At 38.3% G+C, this 17,567-nt stretch overlaps 1 protein-coding gene and 1 pseudogene across 7 annotated transcripts in view; one reads left to right on the forward strand and one right to left on the reverse strand.

The window, feature by feature from the left end:
- Positions 1-17,567, forward strand: part of Rabgap1l (RAB GTPase activating protein 1 like) — a 725,139-nt gene that overhangs the window by 155,930 nt on the left and 551,642 nt on the right. The window lies entirely within an intron of this gene.
- LOC106010059 (ATP synthase peripheral stalk subunit b, mitochondrial pseudogene) lies at positions 2,718-3,735 on the reverse strand (annotated as a pseudogene).

Below are 17,567 nucleotides of genomic sequence, written 5' to 3' on the forward strand. Positions count from 1 at the left end.
GAAAGATCCAAAGCAAAATGAATTAAGGTATCTTTTCATAATTTTTAAGTGCTGTTCAAAAAATAAAATGTGTTAAAAAGTATTAATTTGAATGCAAAGAATCTTAGCAGAAAATTAAGGCCATCAGTGCAGCATTATAGGGGTTATTTTTAAATTACCTTATCACTGTTATATATCCTACATGTTCTGAATTGCCCCTGCTGTTGAAACTCTGAGTATGCGTGCTACTTCTTCATATGAATTTTGATCTGGCTTTCTGTTAAATTCGTACTTTTATTTAAATACTTGTAATGTGGATAATAAGCTACAAGAAACCATTTCAAGGCAACAGACAGCAAATACAGTATGCTGTCCTTTAAGACACATGCTCAGGTAATTGGAAAAGTGCAGGATCACAGCAACATTAAGTGAGTGTAACACTTAATTCTACTTTTTAGGTTATCATAATCTACATTAACTTTTGTTTTTATTTTTGGATTGGCTAAAATGATATCAAAAAGATTTCCCCTCTGATTTAAATGACAGTTAACTTCCCACTACTACTTCTATCTCATAACTAGAGAGCAAAATAGTCTAAAACTCAGAAGTTTATTAATTCATAGTCTCATTAGAGAAAAGGCAGTCATAAGCAACTTTTACTATAGAAACAAATTGGCAAATGAAAATTCTTTATATGCTAATGAAGTTAGAAGATATAGAAAAGCAATGAGCCACCCCTCCCATGTGCAGTTGTGGAGTGAACCCAGGGTCTTGAGCATGCCAGGCTCTTGAACTATCACTGAACTACACCCACAACCTCAAGAAACAATGTTTTTAAGACACAGTATTCATATAGAACTTAGGTGTGCAGGTACTAGTTAAGAGCTTCTCGTATTCTTTAAAAGTACATGTGTATTACCTGGAAATTTTGTTAAAAGGAAACCTTATTTTCAGGTCTGGATTGGGGCCTGATCAGAATTAAAAAAAAAAAATTTCTCCTACTTAATGTCCCTGCTCTTGGTTATGCCACACTTTTAGTGGCAAGGGCTTAAATTGCCTGCCTATATTAACTTAGTCCTTATATCAACCCTATATGGTGCTATTATGAGCATTATATTTGTTTTACAGAGGAGGAAATATGTTGCAATACAATGATCTAGGCATGGTACTTTTTTGGTCGGGGGTGAGCTGGGGATTGAATTCAGGGCCTTTGTTCTGAGCTGCATCCCCTGCCCTTTTAATTTTTTGTGATGGTTCTTGATAAGTTGCTGAGGCTGGGATGGAAGTTGCAATTCTTCTGCCTCAGGATTACAGGAATGTGTGTCCATGCCCATCTACTGTTTGGCTTTTTTATAGAAAAAAATGGCTGACCTCAATAGTTGCAGCGTATCTGTGAATAGCTGTTAAATCATTTTATGTAATTCTTGGAAATCTGTGAAGTGTGCTATTATACGACTTTCTTTGTGTACATAAAATGGGACCACTTTATAGTTGATGCTGCTTTTTTATTTTGTTACATAAGTTTTTTGTTATATTAGTTATATTACATAAGTTTTTTGTTACATAAGTTTTTGTTATATTAGTACTCCAAAGTAAACTGTTCATACAAAATTATTTAGTATGGATAATGTGTTAAAGTCTTAGTATTTCTAGTAAAAGTATCCATATAATTAAATTAGAATTTTAAAATTTCATTTTGAAACACTATTGAGTGCAACTATTCAAATTTTTATGAATTGACTTTATTTTCCATAGAAAATAGAATTAGAAGGAACTATGAGAAGTAGCAAGAGAAAAAAGCATATTAAAGCTAGTGTTTCATCAATAGGTGAGATGGCTGGCACCTATTTTTCTTGTTTATTTAAAGAAGCCCAAACAGTTTGCTAATTTTCAAGAGTACAGATGTACTATGGGTTGTTTTGGCAAGCCCCAAATGTATAGTTCAGAGTACCATAAATGAATACTCTTAATAAAAAGGTACATCTTAAGGTCATGAAAATATTTTTATAAGCTATTTCAAAGAGGACTGATCTTCAGTGTTGTTAATACTGATATAGGAAGAATTAACTCCTGACCGGTTGGTTGTCAGATGTGTCAAGTTTGTGGTCTCACAACATCAAGCAATGAAGTCGTGGACCAAAGGAATAAATTAAAAGAGTTTTATTAGAAATAAGGGAAAGAAGAATAGCTCTTGGATTTCCAGGAGGGGTCCCAAATGGGTGGCCAATGAGCCCTTTGTTAGGGATAATTTATGCACCAAAATCACAATCCAGGTACAAAGTGGGTCAGACTACAATTAACCTATAGGATTCTGGGTATAGCTGCTTAGCTCATACTGATCTGATAGGGAAATGAGTCATGTAGCAAGGGTAAATGGAAAGAACAAAGGCATTTTTGGGAAAGGTGGGCGAGTATGGGTCCAGATGTGTGGTCACCCACCTATGTACCTTTCTGGGCCCCCTGGCCCAGGTGGTGCTAATTACTGTATAATCTCAAGTTGTTTATTTCTAGGGAGGCATGCAGGTTTTGCTGTTGTTTTTCCATCCTGAGTCCTGGCTCTGTTATTTTTCTTTGCTTGTTTCAATTGTCCTTTATTGCAAGATCATAGAACTAATTACAAATTTAACCTATAACCTGATATTACTCAGGTAATAAGTTTTAATAAAAACAAATTGCTTATTCAAAAGTGATCACAGAACAACTCAAGATGCAGAGTAGTGATGAGAAACATTGGACTGGCCAGTAGATTTAGTTCTCACTAAATGAAACCCCAAGCTTTTCTTTTTTAGGAAAAGTAAACTGTAATTTCAGTAGACAGCAATATGGGAAGTTTTTGTCACGTAGACTAGTTTCCATTTAGTGAACTGTTTCTGGCTGTCTCAATTGGGATAGATACCTTTACATGATGGTGCTTGAGCCTTCTTTGCAAGCAGCCTTAGATCTGCAGTGCACTTGGCAGTTGTCTCCTTCCCTTGCTATGCAGAGATGCTGTGCACCACTTCTTCTCCACCCAGTTTATCATGTGCTCTTATTCCTTTTGATGCATCATATTCTGCATGGAGATACCGTAGTCCAGGCGATTCTTTTACCCCCTTATATACTCTGTGTAGCCGTTCCCGGTAAGTAACCTCCAAGGCCATAGCAGTATTATTCCTTTGGACATCAAAAAGGTAGTGGAGCTTCTGAACAAGTGCCTGCTGTGACTTCTCCAAATCAGTTGCATCCTGGATTTGTTTCATGGAAGCTTGCTTTGCCTCTTCTAGTTGGGCAATTTTTTGCCCACTGAGTTTATCAACAAATTCTGCAAAAGAGGCACGGTATTTTTAAATTGCATAGACAATCAGCCCAATTACAGATATGGAAGAGATGGTCTCTGGGGTAATCACATATATTTCTTTGGACAGAAAATACATGAAAAGCCCAGTTCCAAGCAAGTAGGGTCCTGTTACACCAGTTTTAGGGTAAAGGAACTGGAAGAATTCCTCAGGAATCAGCCCAAGACGAACTTTTCCTCCATATTCAGGAAGAGGTGGTAGAGGAGCAAGTCTTGACTGCCTTGTGTGAAAGATCCTTGTTGCCTGCAAGGCCCTTGCTCCTAGGAGGGCTGCGTTCTTCAGAGAGGGGGCCACTGTAGCAGCAGCAGAAAGTACCATCCGGGACAGCATGGTCAGCAAAGGTCCAGGAAGCGGTTTTAGCGTCTCTGTGATCCTGATCTGTGACTCTGGTCAGGGGCAGGAGCAACATGGCCCTGGCTCTCTTTATATTTGCCTCCAGCTACAATTCTGATGTCTTTATTTTTTGTGTTAACTTCCTTGGCCCAATCCCTCTCTTACTGTATATTAATTTTACCCAATTTAGCTGCCTATAATAATCCTGTACAGATTATTTGATTCATTTTAAATATTCATTTCAGAAGTTAGGAAATTGATTTGGAATTAAGCAGTATCTAAGGATCTATTTCTTTCCTATTTAGGGCTATTTATTATGTCAGATAATTTGCATGCAGCTGTTCATCATCTTCTGCATGTCAGTGTGATAAATGCTTTTCCCAAACCCCCAAATTCTCCTGTATGCCAGTTAATGTGACACTTCTTTGCCTTGTTTGATTTCTGAGACTGTTTCTTAACAGAGATTAAAATTAATTTATAATTTATTTAAAGGCTAACACACTGCTGACCAGTGTGATTTTCTTATCAATGCTTTCTATAAATATAGAACAGCATGGAGATTGGCTAGAAGATAGAAATAGTAGGGAGGTTGATTCTAATAAAATTTTTTGATGCAAATTGTTGGACATAGCACCAAGGACAGTGCTACATCACATTAGGATGGAGAAAACTTTACCACTTGCTCATATTTCTTATTGATATGTTTCTTGTTGACATTATTCAGAAGCAACATGATGTACAAAGATATTTTTATACCTGAAGTTTGAACTGAAATGGGATTTTTATGAAAATAAACCCCTTTTCTCTTACTTTAATTCATAGAATGATTGGGAATTGGAGATGTTTGATTTCTAAAATTTTAAGTTAATGTAAAATTTCATTTTTAATTGTCATTTTTTTTTCAAGGAAAGTATTTCATGATCCAGGGGTCTTTGTTTTACATTGTTTTGATGAAATATATTTCAAATAGACAGAAATATTACATATCAACCTGCCAAACATTCATATTCTAATAATACCTATTTAAAGATTGGAAGGCTTACACTAGTCCTGAAACTGTCTTTGTTGATAATACAGCTGACCTTTAAATGACGAATAGCTGCATTTTAGACATGAGGGTCAAGCAGCTGGCTCACTGATACAGAGCTTTTAAAAGAAGTATGATTTGATTTTAAACAATTGTGTTAACATTTTTACATATAGTTACATTTTCCTAGATGTTTCAGTAAAGTATATATTTGGAAAGCTTATCTAGATCAAGAGTGCTAACCAGAGGAGATAAGAATATACAGTGTTACAGTTTAATATGTTATCAATAACATTTTAAATAGTAGCCTGATAAAGAGAAAGGATTGCTCAGAAACAACTAGAGTTCTTAAAATAATTGTTGTAGACAAATGGTGAACCAAGTGTAACAGAAAACCTTAACTCGATTTTCTCTAAGATAAACTTATAATGTCATGTTCTATTTTTCCCAGTCAGTATTGTTGATATGTTTGTCATTTCAATTTTGCCAGCTATATGAATCAACTAAAGTGGTTATCTGAAATACTGTTTGTTTTTGACTGAGAAAATTATGTAAATTATTAAATCTTTCAGATATTTGAATAAATCAACACAGCTATTATAAAATTTGTCTTTGTAGAGCTAGTTGGTGATTTATCATTTGGAAAGATAAGCAGTTTTGAATTTTGTATGTCTACGGCCATACCACCCTGAACACGCCTGATCTTGTCTGAATTTTATAGAAAACAAAAATGTGGAAATTTCTTTTTCTTTTTTATTGTTTAAAAAATTTAGGGCCTGGTATTTAGCTCAGTGGCACTGCACCTGCCTTGCAAGTGCAAGGTCCTGAGTTCAATCCTCTGTACCAAAAAAAAAATTTTTTTTAATTACCAAATGTAGACTGGATCACCTCCCTCCCCTGCCTACCAATTCTAATTCTCAGGAGAATTTTATTTTATTTTATTTTTTTTCCCATTAAGTTTATTGGTACATTTTAGGTATAAAATACAGTTAACATTCATCATTGGGATCTTGTACCTTTACATGATATATCTTGGTTCTTATTTTTTTTCCCCTTCCCCTGCCCTCCCTTCACCCCTTCCACCCTTCCCTATTTGCAAAGACTTTGTTTCCATTTTTTTTCTTCTCTCATATTTTTTCTTTTCCCTTTTTTCCTTTCCCCTACCCCTCCCACTTCCCCTGCTCCTTTAGACCTTTTCTTCCTGTTACACAATATCAATTATACATTTTTAGAATTACAATATCAAGATCTAGGAGACATTACCACAGATTTTACAGAATTTAAAAGGATATAGAAAGCATATTACAAAAATCTTTTTTGAAATAAATTTGACAATTTCTAAGAAGTACCTTGGAAGATAAATTAATGAAACTATCTCTGGAGGAAATATAAAATTTGAATAGCACCTATTAAAGAAAGCATATTCCTAGCTTGAAAACCTACCTATCTGACAACAGCAGGCTCATATACATTTTAACTGGTAAATTATATCAAACAATTAAAGCAGAAAAAAAAAGGAACACTTCTCCCCTCATTTTAGGAAATCAACATTGTGCTTATCCTAAAACTGAATAAAGCTAATAGAAGAAAAAAGTATGAACATAGATAGAAATTCGTTTAACAAAACAAACTCTTAGAAGTCAGATCTGGCAGTATGTAGAAAGTGGTTTTGTTATAGGGATGGCAGTGTTGGTTCAGCATTGGAAGATCCACCCCCAAAAGTCCTCATTTTAACAGAGGAAAGGAAAAAGCCATATGATCCTGTCACTAGTTGGAGAAAAAGTATTGGACTAAATTCTACAGCTGTTCATGGTAAAAGCTATCAGGAAACTAGAAGTAGAACAGAACCTTCTCAACAGATTAAAGACATGTACTCCATACTTCCAGCAAGAATGGCTTATATGAATGGAGAAGATACAATGCTTTCTCCTTAAGGTGGGGAACAAGGGCGTATATGCCTACTCTTCATCTGTCCATTAGACTTTGAAACATAGGTCTAAACCAAAATAGTCTGGCAATAAAATGACACAGCTAGGATAGGATTGGCATGGCAGAAGCAAAATCTTTATATGTAGATGAAATGATCATCTACAGAGAAAATACTAAGAAATCTCTAGGAGCCCCTAGTACTTGTATTTGAATTTAGCAGGATTAGAAAACACAAGGTATATATAAAAATTCAGGTCTGTGTATACTTGCTATAAGTGAAGAATTGGATATTGAAATTTAAAAGTTATGTAGGAGTACAAAGGACCTAGAAAAGTTAAAAAAAAAAACCCCAAAACCAAAAACAGCGTTGGAAGATGTTTAGTACCTAATTTTAAGACTTCTTCTAAAGCTACAGTAATCAAGGCAGTGTTGGTGTAAGGAAGGACATATAGATCATTGGAATAAAACAGAATCTAGAAATAGAACCACACATATATAGTCCATTGAGTTTTGAAAGATTATTTAATATTAGCATTTTTATAGAATATAAACGCAATTCAAGAGCTGAGGAAGAGATAGTGTTTTCAGCAAACCGCTCTAGAACACCTGGTATCTGTATATAAAAAATTAACCTCAACCCCTTTTTTCCATGCATGAAAATAACTTGAAGGGATCTATGAACCTAAATAAGAAAGCCTAAAAGTATAAAACTTTAAGAAGAAATTATAAGGGAAAATGTTTATGAATTCAGGGTAGGCGAGAACTACCTAGGATATAAAAGACATGATGAATAAAAGAAAAAACTTGATAAATGAGATTCCATCAAAATGTAGAACTTTAAATGACATCATTAAAATGAAAAGTAGTCCTTAAACAGACCAATGCATATAACCTATGAGCAGAATATATAAAGAATTCTTAGAGCTCATTAATAGACAACCCAATTAAAAAGTAGACATAAGAAGATGATAAATAGCCAGTATAGCACAAAGAAAGGTGTGCAACTCTACAATCAGAAAAATTCCAATCAGTACAATAACAAGATTGAATTATACACTCACTAGGGAGATGAAGTCAAAAGTTTTAAAAGCCTTGTCATGACTTTTTCTTTTTGTTGGATTCTCCCCCTTTGTGTTTAATTTGTCATGCCCAATAGATTCATTCTGCTGGGTTTCCTGAGGTTGTGATCCTCATTGTCTTTTCCTAGGATATTGTCTAAAATTTTTTGGAGTGCCGGTTTGATATCCATGAAGTTCCTGAGGTGCTCTTTATCGTGAAAGTATGTTATTTCTCCATCAATTTTGAAAGATAGTTTTGCAGGGTACATCAATCTGGGTTGGAGGCTGTTTTCCTTTAGGGCTTGAAATACTTCACTCTAGGCTCTTTTGGTCTTGAGGGTTTGCATTGAGAAGTCTGCTGTGATTCTGATGTGCTTTCCTTTGCATGTGATTTGTTTCTTTTCTCTCACTGCTTGTAGAATTTTATTCTTTTGTTGGATTTCTGGAATCTTAACTATTATATGCCTGTGTGTAGATTTTTTTGATCAAGGATAGTTGGATTCCTTCCTATATGCCTCACTTATCTGTATGTGAAGTTCTTTTCCCCTGCTTGGGAAGTTTTCTGCCATCACTTCTGTGAAGAGTTTTTTAATGTCATCTGCACTCTCTCCTCTTTCTTCATTGACTCCAGTCAGTCTTATGTTATTCTTCTTTGCATCATCTAGCAGCTGCTAGATTGATTTCTTGTGTTCTTTTACAATTTTAAAGCAATTTTTCTTTTCCTGGTCACTAATTGCAATCTTATCTTCTATATCTGAAATTCTATCCTCACATTGGTTCACTGTACTGCACTGACTTTTGATGGAGTGTTTAATCTCCTGGAAATCTGTTTGCATCTGTTTTATGGATTCCATTTATTTCCTATGTTGGGATTCCATCATGTTCCTCAGATCCTCTACTTTTTTTTATCTGTATCCTCTCTAGATTTATTAATCATGTCTTGCACTATGAGCACAATCTTTGCTGTTATCTGAGTAATTATTTCTGATTTCACTTTTCCCAGATCCTCTTTTGTTGCCAGTTCAGGGAGTCCAGGTAGTTGAGTATCAGATTGTTCCATCTCATTTCCCTTTGGAGTTACTGTAGGTGATCCAGAAGTCTGTTTTTGAGGCTTGTTTACGTGTCTTCTCATTTCTACGGGGCGGGGGTGCTTCTGGCACCCGCTCGGCTCACCTTCTCTGCCCTAGCAGCTTGGGATGGTGATGGGGGAGCTTCCTTCCAGGTGCTGGGATTGGCTCACCTCTCACCTAGGAGCTTGGGATGGTGGTGGGGGAGCTTCCTTCTGGGTGCTGGGTTCGGCTTACCTTCTCTGCCCTAGGAGCTTGGGAAGGTGGCTGGGGAGCTTCCTTCTGGGTGCTGGGACTGGCTCAGCTTCTCTGCCCTAGGAGCTTGGGATGGCAGCGGGGGAGCTTCCTTCCGGGTGCTGGGACCGGCTCCCTCAGGAGAATTTTAAAAAGCAGTTTATGTATCCTTTTTCAAAAGGAACATTCTATATTCTATTTGGCAACTTGTTTTTCTCATGGAACAATCTTTTATAAGCACTGAATTAAACTATTTTTCACTTTGTTTTGATGGTGGAGGGGATGGGATCCAGGGCCTGGTGCAGGCCAGGCACTGCTTTTCCAGTGAGTGGATCCCCAGCTCTTGTGCTCTGTTTAATTGTATAATATTCTATGGCATGAACACAGCATGATTTATTTCTCTGTTTCTCTTTTGAGATTCTGTAAACAGCTTTCATTTTTGCTACTGTAAATATACAGATTTTTTTTTTCTGGTACTGGGGATCGAACTCAGGCCCTTGGGCTTGCACAGCAGGTGGCGAAACTACTGAGCTAAATCCCCGGCCCTTTATACAAATATTATGTAATATTTGTACAAATAGTCTTCTTTGTCCATATAATTTGAAGCATAGCCACAGATTTCTGGAAATGTCATTGCTCTGGTGTGTACAATCTGCTGTTTGGTAAGTACAAATTTCTCTCCAAAAGACCCTTCTAATGGTGTATTTGAGAACCCTTCCCTCATACTTTCATGTAGATATTATCAATGCTTTCAAGTTTTAGCACTCTTATTTACAATGTATAGCATCTTTTTTTATTTACATTTCCTTACTTATAAGTGAGACTATGAGTTTCATACGTTTACTGAGTAATGTAATTTTTTAGGTAGCCCATGTGATTGTTAAACCTCAGAAGAAGAAAGGAGATAGAACATTATTTTTGTAATATTGTAGGAAAAGAATCATTAGAAACTATTCTATCTCTCCCTTAGCACCCAGCTCTTTTAGATGTTTATCAGTTAAGCAGAATTGTATTGTTTTGGGATCTCAACATGGGTACATTGCTATATACCTTGGGCATACAGATTAAAACTAGGAATTCCAAAAAAAGGCCATCGTATTTGAAAGCAGGGATTTGCTCTCCAAAATCTCCTCCTTCCTCTCAGATGTTAATTGTTGCCTGCTGTGCCAGCTCTGTGGCTCAGGTCACTTAGGCCTTACTTCCTAGCAGCAATAAATAAAAATGTATTTATGTAAGATCAAGGCATCTTAGTTCTGCTGCACCTAACCTAAGAGATTTAAATGTTTTGGAGAATGATCTTTAGTGAAAGGTGAAGACCCTAGTTTGACAGCATTGCTAAGATATATAGGGTGCCCAAAAGCATATTGCTTATTTTTAGTGACTCTTTGAGGTCAAAGAGGTCTTAGAGTCATCTGCTGATCTGATTATTCTTTCATGAAGTAGAATCCTCTTAATATCTGGTAGACTGGCCACTGTGGATACAGATTGAGTGACTGATTCACACAGAACTTAATTCTAACCCCCCCCCCCAGTACTGGGGATTAATGGGGATTAAACCTAGTGTCTTCAGTGTAAGCAATGTCCTTTTCTTTTTTTTAAAGTCTCATTAATTTGCCTAGGTTGAGGTTGAGTGTGTAATCCTTCTGCCTCAGTCTCTCAAGAGTGTACCACCACACCTGGCTTAATTCTACTTTTTAATAATAATAATGGAAAACATGTTTAAGACGCTATTTGAATTATTAATTTATTTCTCACACCAGCCCTTTAAGTGGCATTTTTCCCATTTGTCAGGAAAGAAAACTGAAGCTTAGAGAGGTTAAGCAGCTTCCTCAAGGTCACATATTTTGTTAATATTTTTCTTATCATGCCCTTTTCTTAGATCCTTTCTTGAATCTCCTGTTTTCTCAGACACTGCCCCCATTTTCAGGTGGGTGTGGGGTAAGGCAGATTCTCATTGTTTATCAGCTGCCTGGTGGGGTTTGAGTTAGAGGTAGAAATTGCTGTTAGCAGCTACAACTCACCCAGTGCATGTCTGTGAGCAGGCTTGGGGAGGTAGGTGTCTAAGGAAAAGCCCAGAGGAGGACGATGCTAGTTTTCTGAGTTCTCTAATTTATATAATCTGTCACAATCAGGAAAATGTTAATAACATAGACTGTGCTCAGTATGTGTTCCTTGAATTTAATTATACCAAAGAATCTCATTCGTAATTGTGGAAACCAAGACTGAGACTAAGTGATAGTGTCAAGACCAGAATCTAGGCTTCTAATCTAATAATGACTTTATAATTATGCTCTGTAAAGAGTTAACTGTGTTAGTTGGTTAGTTACTTGGGGCCAGATTGAGGGTTTATTAACTGTTGGCAGAAAGATTGTGAAGGTAATTCATGTTATCGTTCTCTTACACAGCAGTTGGTATTATGAAGGAGAGAGTTTGGTTTTTATTTTTTTTGTTTTGAATTTATATATGTTTTATTTAAAGGCTGTAACATGAAAAAAGAAGAACACAACACAGATTACATTATGATGACCAAGTCAGTGTTCTACATGACAAAAATCCAAACAGAACAAATCTATACAGTAAATATACCAGTGCTGAACACAGTACTTGAAATTTAACCCAAGCTACATATGCATAAAATGATCTGACTACAGGATTATGCAAAATAATTTTTTTTAGAACACCAGAATGTCAACCATTCAGACTATAAAGTGACTTATTCCCCTAAGGAGTATTTTGAGACAATTTCTATATGACATGAAAAGAACTAACATAACATTTACTCAAAAATAGTTGAAAACATATTTGTAATGCAGTTCTCTATAAAATATACAGTTAATCTTATTACTTAAAAAATTGAAAAGCAAAAGACCACCCTGAACAATGGTGAAAACCTCAACAAAGAAAAATGCTCATCATTTGGATATCACTGGCAGAAAACTGATAAGATTTTGTTGAGGGGAACAAGAAAGGTATCTAATGAAGTCATTCCTGTAAAATTTGTTAAAAAATGTTCATAAAGTTGTAAATTTCTGCTTGTAACATCTTAAAATATTATGCCATAACACACTTTATACTCTTTAAGTGGAGGACAAAAGAATATCTTGAAGAAAGTGTTTCTCAAAATGAGGTTCAAAAGCCCAAAAGAATTCTAATGTGGGTTCAGTAATAAACATGGTAAACACACACCCTGGGTGATTATTCTACATTCTGAAATGCCCTATGGAAAAGAGCAACACTTAAAAGCAAGATCCTAAACATATTTCTGACATGTTAGAATTCTCTATAAATTTATGTTGTGAATACTGCTTTTTGTTTTAAAACAAGTTCCAGGCATTAAGAGAAACATACATGCCTCGGAAATGAACACATGAATGCCTATAAACATTTTCCTTTGATGTTTTCATTAGTTTCAAACTAAATTATATGAAGAAAAGACAGTACACGACTACAAGCCTCAGAAAAGTAATATTTCTCATGAAATGGGGCATTCGAAAAAGATCAAAAGATAATTTATTAAATGTTTATAAACCCCAAATCATTTCGAATTCAAAATCAGATCGTTAACTAAAATTAGGATGCTATATATCATCCTTCTGTTTTAGTATCATTTTTATGCCAAGGATTTGAAAGGTAACCATCATCATCTAAATGTAAGTAAGTTTTATAATGGTACAATCTTAATTTAATTTAATTTTAGTTAATCCAGTTCCAAATCTAGAACAATTCAAAATTTGTAAACATTTAAGAAACCATCCCCCAACCACTTTCAGATGCCCCATCTCATGAGAACCACCACGCTCCAAAGCCTGCAGTCGTATACTGTATCCTGCTCATATAAAAAAGATACAAGTGTATGTGTTTTAATTCAAAGCTGTTGCTATTTTTTTTGATTTTCCTGAAGACTACATAAACTGAGCCCAAAAGGTACAGGTAATGTGGTTGGAGAGAAACTAGCATAGGTAAGATATTTTATTGAAAAGACAAACTGTTTTTTTGTATCATAAGTAAAAAGAAAAAATATTAGGTATTATGTCCCACTTAACAAATGGAATGTATATACAAGTGCAGTTAATAAGCGATTGGCTCATTGTTATTTAAATAATGAACAAAAAATTCCATATTCTCTGCTATAGACTATAAGAATCAAGTGTTACATCTAAATATAACTTCAAAACAATAAATTAAAATTAGATTCCAAACAACTCTGAAATGGTTAATTCTATCCAGGCTGGCAACAAGTTTTTCCAAGCATTAAATGGCAACATAAGCAAAATGCATAGTTGAAAAGTGAGGATCGGACCCCTTCTTCTTCATACATCGTAAGATGATTGATATACTCAAACCCTGCAAATTCATATCCATCAAGCTCCCTCATGATGTCATTATCATCTGGGGTGAGCCGGACAGGTTGGTTAGTAAGTTCAGGATCAAAGTTGTCCAAACTGAATCCCTCAGAGATATTTGGTTCAAAGGGAGGCACACCTGCTTTTGCTCCATCATGTCCCAGCCCACATTTTGAAAGAATGGCTGCTCCTAAACATCAGCAAAGCCCCTGTGAGGATGACAACCCAGTCGTTCTTTTGGGTCCCTGTTCAGAAAGCCCTCTAGGATACTTGCAGCTTGTACAGACGGACAGATGAGGTATGAAAATGTCTTCTTTCCAAAATTATTTGGAAGAGATTCTCGATTGAGTCTTCATAAGGGTTATCAGAGCACTCATCAAGATGGAATGGAGACTCTCTGATCATCATCATATACATCAGTACTCCAAGAGCCCACCAGTCCACACTGAAACTGTAATCTTCCTCTCTTATAATTTCTGGAGCCACAAAATGAGGAGTGCCACAGAAAGTGTGGGTTGTGTCTCCTGGCAGTAAGCCTTCCTTACTCAAGCAATAATTGTTGAGTTTAATGTGCCCTTCTGAGTCCAGTAATACATTTTCCATTTTTAAATTTCTGTGAATTATTCCTTGCTGGTGAAGATAGTTGACTGCTAAACTGATTTCTGAAGAGTAAAACCTGGCATGTTCTTCAGGAAGCATGCTTTGTTGCTGCACATGAAACAGTAGATCTCCCCCACTGACATAGTCTAGAACAAGAAACAGTCTGCTTTCTGTCTGGAAGCAAGCATGCAGTGCAACTAGAAAAGGACAATTGGATGTCTGCTGTAGAATGTGCCTCTCTCTCTCTGTACCCGATGAATGTAGAAATGCTTTTTCACTGCTTTCATGGAATACATACGATCTGATTTTTTTCATTTGGACTAACAGTATTTTCTCATAACTTCCTCTGCCAATCACGTGGAGCAAGTCAAAGTCCTAGACCAGATGAAGCTTTGCCACTTTCCCCGGTGTTCCCTGCCTCATTCTCTTCATCAACTTGTTCTAAAGCCTCATGAGTTGAAAGGTTATGTGGGATCGCTGTGTGTGCAGGGTCTGAAGCCAAGGATGATGGATCGACTGGCACCATTGGCTCTGATGGTAAAGAATGCTGCCCACATTCAATTGTGACAAGTTTGTGGCACTTCTTGTGAACTGAGAGTTTGCAGTTGGTGCACTTATACACCTGGTGGCCAAGTCTCCCTACACGGTCTGTGCAGACAGCACAGTGAGCTCGCCTGCTGAAGTGTTTGGCCTGAAAAGTGTGGCCATTTGCATAATACAGCTTTCTCCAGTGGCCTGCAGCTCTGTGGTGGATGGATGTCTTTCCTCCTGGACAAGGCACTTTAGGATGTTCTGGTATACAAGGTGATGAATGAATTAAGAGCTCAGAATCTTTCTTTAGCTCAGAAAGCCTAATGGCCTCTTCTAACTCCAACTGAGGTGACACCATATACGGGTCTCCTTCCTTCTCTACCCCGTGTGTGGTGAAAAGCTGTTTATTGTCCAAACACCACACATCTCGATCTTTATCACACAGGCCCTCAAAGTGGATGGAATTCTCAAGAGACCTTGTCATGATGTCTCTTCCCAAAATCAGGGCTGATCGGGTAGAGGTGTGGGTGGTGGAGGTGCCTGGGAAGAAGGGACCATAGACGGGTAGGCTGCCTGGGGAAACAGGCAGGCAGGGCTCAGAGAATGAGAGTGGCCTGAGTGCCTGCAGGGACCACACTGGCCGGAATTCTGCAAGGCTCTCTGTGAAGTTGTTTCCAATAGTGGCGGCCAAGCCTGGATGGATGTACACCAGGCTTCTCAGTGTCTCTCAGGGGCCAGTGGCTGTGACTTTGCCCCCCCCACCCCGACTTTAACTCTCTAGGTTTTTGGTGCCCGGCTCTGGGGAGGCCTGCCCAGAGCTACTGGGTATTTCTGGGCCTGGTGATATTTGCCCCACGCTCTTCCCAGTTTCTGTGCCATTGGTATTTGGGCTTAGGGAGACTTCACTGGGGTACCTTGATTTTGGTAGGTTACTGGTGATCACTCCCAGGGAGACCTGTCCCTGGGGTGTCTGTGACAGTCGTGCAGCGTCTGGATGGAGTCAGCCGTCTTCTTAATCTTTCACAGCTACTTTTTCTACCTGGGATCCTGATTCTGCAGCCTCTCAAAGTGGAGAAGCAGCTCAGCATGTTCGCTGTTGACCGTCTCCAGCCAAGTGAGCTTGGGAAACGTCTGTTACAAGATTGTGACACCCATTAACAAGAGTTCCAAGTTCTGTTTGGAGATGTTGCCAAGGAAGTGAGCTCATGTCTTGGGGGTTCCATAACCTGAGTCTCCATGTAATAGAAAAGCCTATAGCCCTGTAGGGATAGAGACCCCTAGGCAGGGAGAGATGAGTTCCTCCCCAAAGGAGTTCAGATAGCTGGCAGAACAGGCTTAACCACCCATAAAAAAGTGACAGTCTGCTGAGGTTGCACCTCCTCTTCACCCTGTACCCTGTAAAGCTTGGTTTGCTAAGATCAAAAGGAAAAATAACCTTGGCCCTAAGATGTAAAAGGCCCCTGAAAAGACCCTTCCCTGTTGTCCCTAGTAATGAGCTAAGTTAATCATTAAACAATCAAGTAGGGGTGCCCTCAGCCCAGAGGCAGGATAGGCCCCAACTACTATAAAACCAGCATCTTGAGCCCCCCCCTGCAATGGTGGCTCCGTTTCAGGCACCTCTGCCTATCTCTCTGTGAGAAGGCAGCTGTACTCTTGCATGCCTGCTGAATAAAAGTACAACTTTGCTTCTACGCTTTCTGTCTCTATCTGATTCTTCCGCAACCTTCTGTGTCGTCAAGAGAGTCAGGCCCGGGACTGTGGGGACTGTCCCCATCTTCACCCATGACAGCCATTTTTTCTTCACACTAAATAAACCAGTGGCCACTTATTTTGTTATTTTTATCTAAGTATGTATGAATATTTTTATCTATTTATCATCTATCTGTTAGTTTTTCACTTTTGCATTACTGGGGCTTGTACTCTGCATCTCCTCAGTGAACTCTATCCTCAGACATTTTAGTTCAGATACCCACTAAGGGTCTCACTAACTCACCAAATTGGTCGGGCTGGACTCCACCATCTGACCTTCTTATCTCAGCTGTCCAGAGTGCTGGGACTGCAGTCACACACCATCCTGCCTGATTCAGTGTGCAACTACAGTGGTCTGGGGTGCCTTTATTGCAGAGATTTTCTTCACTTTTCCAGTGGGCTTCCATTTTCATCAAGGAGCCTGAGAGAGGCCCTCTTTTTGTTCCTCACTTCAGCTCTATCTTCTGGAGCTCAGAACAATGTCCTTTATGACCACCTGCGCCTCTGTGCTGTGGATCCAAATACTGTATCAGCGCAGCCACTGGGGTCGGGGGAGAGTGGTGCTGCTGGCACCCACGCAGCTCACCTCCTCGGCACTGGGGTCGCTCTGCGCCTCCATTTTTTTGCTGTTTTGCACTGTGAAGTACATCTGAGGATTTTATGTGGCTGTGGTGTCCCTGGGCCTACTCTAGAAAGTTGTATAACAAATTTCTTCTATGTGAGGGTCAACCTGATACCAGCAACTTTGAGCTATTGAAATCTTGATTTCGGGATCTGCAAAGACGTGAACCTGAAGAAGATAGCTCTTACAGGACAGTCCCCTTCTGGAGCACCGCTTGTTTACCCTTCATGACTGTGCGGTGGGCTGGGAGCAGCTGCGTTTATCAGGAAGAAAGTATCAGGTCACGTGTTGCCAGCAAATTGTTAACTGCTTCCAGATGTGGTGGAGGATGCTTGTAATCCCAGCACCAGGAAATTGAGGATATGCCTTTGAAGTCAGCCTCAGCTACATACTGTGTTCAAGGCCAGCCCAAACTACATAGCAAGATCCTGTGCATGGGGCTGGTGTGGCTTCTGCAACTCCATCACAGGGGCTCTCTGATGTCCGAGAGGAGGCAGCACAGCTCCTTGTCCTCCCCTCACTCCCAGATCCTGATGTCTTCACAGAAATCAGCATCCTGGTTCAATTCTCACTGCATAAGGAACCATCTCAGAATATAAAGACTTCAAATATTTTCAATATTAGGGACCATGAGTCTGGTTACATCGTGGCTTCTTCAGCTGACCCTGCCTGCATCATTCCTGGAGCAACGTTCCATTAATGGACATTCTCAGTAGTAGCCCTTGAAAGAACATCTACAAGACACTGATGGATACCATCG

The sequence above is a fragment of the Heterocephalus glaber genome, unplaced genomic scaffold (genome assembly GCF_053883595.1).
Source record: "Heterocephalus glaber isolate CG9 unplaced genomic scaffold, H.glaber_assembly_v1.0 deba00001600, whole genome shotgun sequence".
Taxonomy (NCBI): Eukaryota; Metazoa; Chordata; class Mammalia; order Rodentia; family Bathyergidae; genus Heterocephalus; species Heterocephalus glaber.